We start from the raw sequence: 8,407 nt of genomic DNA, 5'->3' as shown, positions 1-8,407 counted from the left end.
ATGATCGAGTAAATATTGCGGATAAATTATGGAGTGATTCAGAGTGATAAGCAAGTTTCGCGAAACGACGTGCCTGAGTAAATTAAGAAAGAAAATTGTTTATTATCATTAAATTTATATTTTAAATAAAATATCATTATTCTGGAGATTACTCGATTTGTTCAATAATTTTTTAATTTCGTGAGTTGCTTATAAATTGTTTTTTTTTTTTTTAAACATTGAAAATTTGTTTTAATAATTTAATTGATTCTTTTGAATAATACTAACATTGATCGTTACAATTTCCTCTGTTTGTCTATTCCATTGTTTGCCTAACGCTTTCATTTCTTTATCGTCAGAATCGGTTAATAAACTTACGTGAGATAAATCATTAGGCAATGATTCAATAACCGTTACATTATTCGAACTCCATTTTCTTAAATTAAATCCACCTGCTTTAGTGATGCCTATTAACTCATTGCGTAGTATTATCGCAACTAAAACATTATTAGTCCCTGTATTTACATCGTCCACGTAAGTATCTTCTCTTAAAATTTTACTAGCTATTGGAAATTTTAATTTTTCATCTACGGCTAATTGATTAAGAACTCTAGTTGCTGAAAAGGGCGCAGAGGCGCAACCAAATAATACTACGGGAATTTCAAATATCTGCAACTCTTCATTTGAATTTTCGCGCCATAAAATAAGTTGATAATTTATATCGTTATCATCGAGTCTAATTTGTTTAAACATTTTTTCTATATCCGACAATAAGACGATCTCGTGAGTTCGAAATCGAAATAAAATGTCAATACTATTACTTTGAACATTTGCACCTACCATTAAACAATCGTTCAGGGAGACACCTGTACTAGTTTTTGCAGACGCATTCTAAACTACTCTGACTTTCGTTGTAGAACTAGATTCCTTTATTACCGGATAGTGAGGTAAAAAACAATGTTTTTTAGCAATCTGATCAGGATCGATTTTTACCATGTGTTTTAATTCAATACCCGAGACGAAATTTTCAACCTTTTTTCTACCTTTTAAACCTACTTCAATCGTAACTTAAGGGGGGAACACCAGTTGTAACTCAAAAAATAATGCTTTTTTCAAGAATATTTTCCAAAAGAACAATGAATCTTTTTAAAGAATACTATTTATTAGTTAAAAGTACATGTAAAAAGCTGTAATTTAAAAAAAAAAAAAAAATTTTTTTAACAAAAACTTTTGGAGATATGAGCCATTGAAGTGGCGTCTTAAGAAAAAAGGCGAATTGCGGTGACCAGCATTCTGCAAGTATACTTCGTCTGAAATACAAAAATGAAATTGATTTACATTTATTATAAGATTATCTAGTTCGTGATCGAAGGATTTAAAAAAAAAAAAAAATTTGACAAAATGGCGACCTGTCAAAGTCAAAAGTATGATTTTCGTTAAAAAAATACGGTCGATTTTCAGCTATATAAAAAAAAGTTTTGATTAAAAAAAAAAATCCTTCGATCACGAACTAGACTTATATGTGTAAATGAAGCACACTAAATTTTAAATAAATCGGTTTAATGGTATTCGACTAATCATGGTCACCGACTTGGAAAATGTCATTTTGAGAAAAACGCATTAAAAGTTTCAACTTACTTTTTTTTGTTCAGAAGAAATTTTGTTTCTAAGTTACAAAGAGTCATCGATTCCTGGACCATATAATAACTCTTCCGCAGTGGTTGCCGTTTCTAAATCATAGGAAAAGGCCATCTGTCGTTAGGGTCAGGTATGGCTGGCCACCTTGTATGAAGCCACGGGACGCGCCGCTGCAGTGTTCTGTATATCTCATTTATTTTTCACCGGATCAACTTTGAAATTTACAGACACATTTCTAAATATGTATACTTTAAGAAAATGCACCAAAAAAAAAATCGATTTTTCGAAAGTTACAACTGGTGTTCCCCCCTTAAACCTTTTGGTACTTTTTCCGCCCTTTTAGCCCTATTTTAACCCTTAGCCATCCTTTGATTGTAAAATTTCAATCCTAAAATGAACCTTATTAAACCTTATGAGACTACTTGGATTTCTTTCTGTCAGGCTAATAAAATTTTTTGATCCTTTTTCAAACTTACTTGACACTACATTCGGCCTTATTTATATCCGAGTTATATCTGTTTGGACCTAAAAGAAACTATGGAATTGAAATTAGAGGCGCAATATAGCTCAACAGACTTTAAAACATGTGGGTGCTATAAAATGTAAAACTCTACCAACCCTTCTCAGCAGGAGGGTTCTGGTTACTTTTAGGTACAAAATTAGAAATAGTATTTCCTTAAATAAAGAAAGCTATAAATTTCTCAATTTATTTTCCATTGTTCAAAAAGGGTCACTTTTTGGTGTCTGGAAAAAATAAATAAAATTCAAAGCAATCATAAAAATGGGACCAAAAAGTACAAACTGTCTTAAGACTTAAGTATTTACAGATGCTTATGGGTTGATGAAACGGGTATGAATGAATATATATATATGGGACGTTCTTTGTCAACCGGACCACCCCATCTCTCCATAATTGGTTTAATTTAAAAAAAATTTAGCATATTGGAAAAATTAGCTTGGAATGTCTACTTTTTAATCCCGTTGGGCGTTTTTTGAAATTCAAAATGGCGACGTAAATATGGCGCCTAAACGACATAAAAAACACAAAAAATCCACTAATATGATCTATATTATTATTTAAAGCTTCACATATGACGATTAAAATAACGACAACATAGTTTACTTACAAACTGATAACGTATCTCCTTTCAAAATTCAAAAACTCAAAATGGCGGATTAAATATGGCGGATAAAATTAAAAATTGAGCTAGGCTCGTGAAAATTACAACTCGGGGGTTTTCGAGGTTGCTGGTTACAAATTTGATGTCAGGTTTTAAAAATTATAAATGGCGTATTCAAAATGGCGGACCAAAAATTTAAAAAATTGAGCTAATTTCATAAAAATGTCTACATAGGGGTTTTTTTGGTCGCTGATTACAAATCCGATTTCAGTTTTAAAAAATTTTTAAATGGTTGATGACAAATCTCTATTTAAAATTCAAAATGGCAGATCTAATTTGGCCTAAATTTTTAGCTTATAAATTTTAATTATTAGTTTTGAAGGATGATTTTAAAAAGCTAAAAATTGAAATAAAATTACTTGTTTCATATTTTAAGTTTATGAAAAAATTATACCATCTTTAGCAAAAGAATGTGTTTTTAATAGTAATTTTTTTGATGGAAGTACGATAAAAGCATGTTGCGTCGAAATGCTTGGAACTGCTTTGGCATCAGAAAAGCGATTTTTGAGGTGCATTTCTGCTTTTCTATGCATTTCCTTACTAAAATACATAACCTCAAGTTGAGAGAAATGTTGTTTTGCCCAATTAAAAAGACTTGTCGAATTTGTAATTGACTGAGTACCAGATGCTTGTAAGCTTGCTCTGGTAGCTTCGCGTTTTAAAATAACCCCTATGCCACCGTAAGAATTTTTGCCATGTGCCGTTGCATGAAAATACCAGTCTGCTGGAATTCCAAAATCCTCTTCATGCTTTAATAAATTAGACACTTGGTACCGAATTTTAATATGCTGTTTTGCACCATCTGAGTAATAAATAACTCGACTCACTTTCGTATTCTTTTTTATTTCTTTTAACAATTGTCCTTGAATAACATAAACAGCTGTTGTATCATGTTTTAAATAGTCAGACAAAAACACAAGACTTTTATGTCTTATTTCTTTACCATCATTATAGTAATAAACAACTGGCATTAAAGTGCATTGATCATTATTATAATAAAATGCTTGAGAAGCATTTTGTATTACGTATAGGCATAGTTCTCGGAAAAAATCATACAGTACCAATACTTCTGCTTCTTTCAAATTTTGCTTCCTATCTTCAAGGTACATTGATTGCTGCTTAGATATGAATGAATGTGGTTTCAGTTTAATTAGTTTTTCGCAAAGTTCATCAACAAATTCGATGTTCGATAATTTGCTCGTTATTAAATTTGATCTGTCAGTTGATGTCCATAAACTGCATAAAACACTCTCGATGCATGCTTCGTTTAAAATATTTATCATCATTTCTGAGAAGTCTTCAATGCTAGGGCAGTCTTTGCAGTTAGCTAAAAGACATAATGCAGTTGGATCCTTACATGTAATGAGTCGCAGACAATCTTTATAATTTTCAATTGGTTGATTCATTGTTTTTGTAATCTCTTTAATGTTTAGCGCATCAAGCATTAATCAAGCCGAAGCTTAGAAAATGCACTAAAACTAACTGGGTTATTAGAATTTATTTTTTTAAATTCCTGATGCAACTCTTTTAAATCTGCTAGTAACAAGCGTTTTTGAAATACAGATCTTTTTCCATCAATTTTTACTGATACAGTATCTTTTTTACCAGACATCACTCTATTGTAGAGATCGCTGTTATAAAATTCGATAACTTTATTCACAGTATCTTCAGGTAACCTCTTTCCAGCCTTAGAAGTCGTTAAAGCTTAAACTTTACTATTCTATCTTAAAGTTCCGGCTTTTTTAAGTAATCGTCGTGAGGTTCCAAATTCTGTAGCTATTTTGCGAATGCTCCATGATAATGGAGCTACGGTAAGAATCGTGAATCTCATAGGATCATTTGCAGGCAAGCTTAAGAATTTGTCCTTCAAACCACAAAATAAATCTTCTAACTCTTCAAGTCTAAAAGATTTAAAAAATGGAGTATCATCTGTTTCTGAATCACTGATACTGTTATTGATCATATCAGTATCAACGGTTTTATGTGAGTTGCTATTGTTAGGATCAAATTGTTTCAAATGAAAGGCATTATTTTGCTTTCCAAGTTGAAGCCTACAATTAGCGCATATCTTCGAATTGACATGAGCATCAGGAAACCTTTCATGAATTTTTTTTAAATTGGACGTAAACCTTTTCCACGATGATTTGGTATTTCTAATGGATTGAAACACCTGTTTAAATGCTCCCTAGTTTTTGACATATTGAAATATCAAAAACTAAGAGAATATCTAAATTCTACAATGAACAACAAAAATAGTTTTTAAGTATTTAAATACTTAAAAACTAAGGAAGCAATAAACAGTATATATCAGAATAATGTTCACGGAAAAGATAATCTTTCGACAAAGATTATTTTTTCCCAAAAATGTCTTTGAAAAAATCTCAAAAAAGAAAAAAAGCCAGAAAAGAAAAAAGCAAAAAAAATTTAAGATTTAAAAAACAAGAAAAAAAGAAAGAAAATAAAGAAGAGAAAAAAATAAAAGAAAGAAAGAAACAGAATAGCTCTGAAAAGAACTGATTTAAACGTATAGAACATAAAAGCACTACTCACCTGCGAAAGTCTACAAAAAATTCGTTATATTTTAACCTAAATCTATCCTATACTTATATATTTCCCTATGCGTGTCGCTAGTAAGTGAACTTAGATGTCACCACCTAGCGGAGAAAAAGAAAACTACAAAGTAAAAGGCGGGTAAATTTAAAATAAGAAAAATTTAAAAAGTTAATGTAAATTTACAAAAGTGGCTACTCGAGTGATTTTGGGGTCGCTGATTACGAATTCGGTGTTAGTTTTCAAAAATCCAAAATGGCGGATCCAATATGGCGGACAAAAATTGAAAAATCGTTTAGATTCGACTGAAACTTGTTACTCGGGGGTTTTTGGGGTCGCTGATTACAAGTTCGTTATTAGTTTTTAAAAATTCAAAATGGCGGAATCAAATTAGTAGCTCAAAATTTAAATAATTAAGTTAAACACGTGAAATTGTTTACTCCGGGGTTTTCGGGGTCACTGATTACGAATCTGCGGTTACTTTTTAAATATTCTAAATGGCTGACCAAAACTCCAAAAAATTGAGCTAAACTCGTTAAAATGTCTACTTAAGGGTTTTTCAGGACAATCTTTACGAATTCATCGTTACTTTTTAAAAAATCAAAATGGTGGACCAAAATATAAAAAATTGATCTAACTTTTTTATATTGATCGTAAAAAAGTGCCATTTGAAATTATCAAATACAACGCTAGATAACTTTTTTTGGAAATTACGTGAGGATTATTTAATTAATAATCACAAGACTAGCTTAATTTTTTAATTCTATCCGCTATTTTGAATTTTAAATAGAGATTTGTCATCCAAAAAACCCCTAGTATTCCGGTCAAAAGTACATGACACTTTTATTTTGTAGGGCTGTGTTATGGAGAGATAAAGTGGTCCGGTTGACAAAGAACGTCTCATATATATTTATATATATATGACGCTCCACGAGAGAAGGGACCTATCTCCGAAATAATATTAGGCTTAGTTTTCATGTACGGGGCAAGGAAAACTGAGCCTAATGTTATTTCGGGGATAGGTCCCTTCTTTCGTGGAGCGTCACATATATTTAATTTTTACATTTTTACACCCCCTTATATACCTATTTAATTTAAAGAAATATTATTTTCATAGTAAAAAAATAAATTCTTTCTTTCTCCTTTTAGGTAAAAAGGACTGACAAGAAAATAATAATATTAATATGGAAAACAAATAAAATGGAATTGACAATAATCCCTTTTTTTATAGTCAATAGGACCATTTCGATCGGCCATTGGAATATCCTGAATTAAGTGAAAAGGGACCGCAGCTTCATTCAATAAGTCATCAGGGACTTGTTGAGGTTCCTCTTCTGCATTCATAATTGGGAGGTAAAGTACTTCCCCTGTATCATTTCTATTAATTCTGACAAAAAATAATTCTTCAATTGATGGTAAAATTGTCTCTATCGGGTAAAGACATCTGATAAAGGGGGGTACAATGCAATTATATAATTGAACAATTATATGAGGAGGATTTATTATTATCAAATTTAGGCTACTAAAAGCCCAAATGCACCTCCAACATTGTCCGGCTGGTCGCCTGCGAAAAACATCGCGATGAAGGCACCCCGGACAACCCCTTTCTTGGGCCAAAGTGAGAGTAATCATATAATGCCGGTGTTCGACAACTCCTTGAACACCAACAGGAACTCTTCCCTCGAAGAAACATTCTTCAAAACGCCATGTTTGCCCTTCACGTGGAATTGATATCCAAATAATGGCATCCATGTGAAGAAATGGCGAATCTACTGCTGAAATTTGATCCAAAGTTGTCTATGAAAGAATAGAAAAAAAAGGAAGACATCAAAAAGATGCCAAGAAAGCAAAAAAATACACATACACACATATATATATATATATATATATATATATATTTAAAAAAATGAGATAAGTACAGTACATTTACGTTCTCATCATACGCTTTTCATCATACCTCATACACGATACTTAATACGTCATACATTATACATAATATGTCATACATTATACGTCGTACATTATAAACGTCGTGTTAGTCGAGTAATGTTAACCTTTAATTGAAACCTGGTTGAAAACGATTAGGAAATCTTACAGTTCTTTTTGAACGAGAAGAAAATTCTTGATTTGGGACAGACTTGCTATTTGAAATGGGGATTTCCTTACTTGTAATATTTTGATCATCGTCTATTACCATAAAAGCGGGTTTTAACCGATCAATTGACACTGCAACATTTTTGTCATTTATACAAATTACAAATGTTTTATCTCCACATTTTACAACTTTATACGGTCCGTCATAAGGTGGATGCAAAGTATCTTTTACTGCATCGTGTCGCAAGAAAACATAAGAAGAATTTGATAATTCTTTAAAAACAAAAATCTTTTGTTTCTCATGTCGTGGAACGGGATTCGGTCGAATGTTACGAATATGCTTTCTTAATTGTTCACCAAATTCAGAATTTGCTTCTCGTTTTGACAAGAAAAACTCAGCAGGGAGTCGGATATTCGTACCGTAAATCATTTCTGCCGTAGTTGCTTTTAAATCGTCTTTAATAGCAGTGCGTATACTTAATAATACAATGGGTAACATAGATACCCAATTATCTGTTTCGTGACATCGTATAGCTGTTTTTAATTGTCTGTGCAATCTCTCCACCATACCATTTGATTGCGGGTGGTAGGACCTAGTGCCTAAAATGTTGAGATCCTATTAATTTGCATAATTTTTTAAATAATTCGGACTCAAATTGTCTACCTTGATCGGATGTTACTCTTAAAGGGACACCGAACCGAAAAATCCAGGTAGAGAGAAATTCCTCGGCCACTGTATGGGCCTCCATATCGGCTAAAGGGATCGCTTCCGGCCAGCGAGAAAAACGGTCTACGCAAGTTAATCAATATTTAAATCCTTTGCAAATTGGCATTGTTATTAAATCAATATGCACGTGTTCAAATCTTCCGGCTAAAATATTAAATTGATTAACCGGTGCAGAAACGTGTCTCGTTACTTTATTTTTTTGACACACAATACAGTTTTTTTTTATTTAGAATTTAGA

At 31.8% G+C, this 8,407-nt stretch overlaps 1 long non-coding RNA gene across 1 annotated transcript; it reads right to left on the bottom strand.

The window, feature by feature from the left end:
- Positions 1–1,120: 1,120 nt before the first annotated feature.
- On the bottom strand, positions 1,121–1,924 carry LOC127279047 (uncharacterized). The gene is made up of 2 exons (XR_007842587.1): positions 1,618–1,924; positions 1,121–1,289 (listed from the first exon to the last, which is right to left on the bottom strand). It is a non-coding gene; the product is annotated as an uncharacterized LOC127279047 (long non-coding RNA).
- Between the last annotated feature and the right edge of the window lie 6,483 nt (positions 1,925–8,407).

This window comes from Leptopilina boulardi, unplaced genomic scaffold, assembly GCF_019393585.1.
Source record: "Leptopilina boulardi isolate dan_hultmark-lab unplaced genomic scaffold, ZJU_Lbou_2.1 LbouV2_214, whole genome shotgun sequence".
Taxonomy (NCBI): domain Eukaryota; kingdom Metazoa; phylum Arthropoda; class Insecta; order Hymenoptera; family Figitidae; genus Leptopilina; species Leptopilina boulardi.
This window is presented reverse-complemented; position numbering and strand designations above follow the sequence as displayed.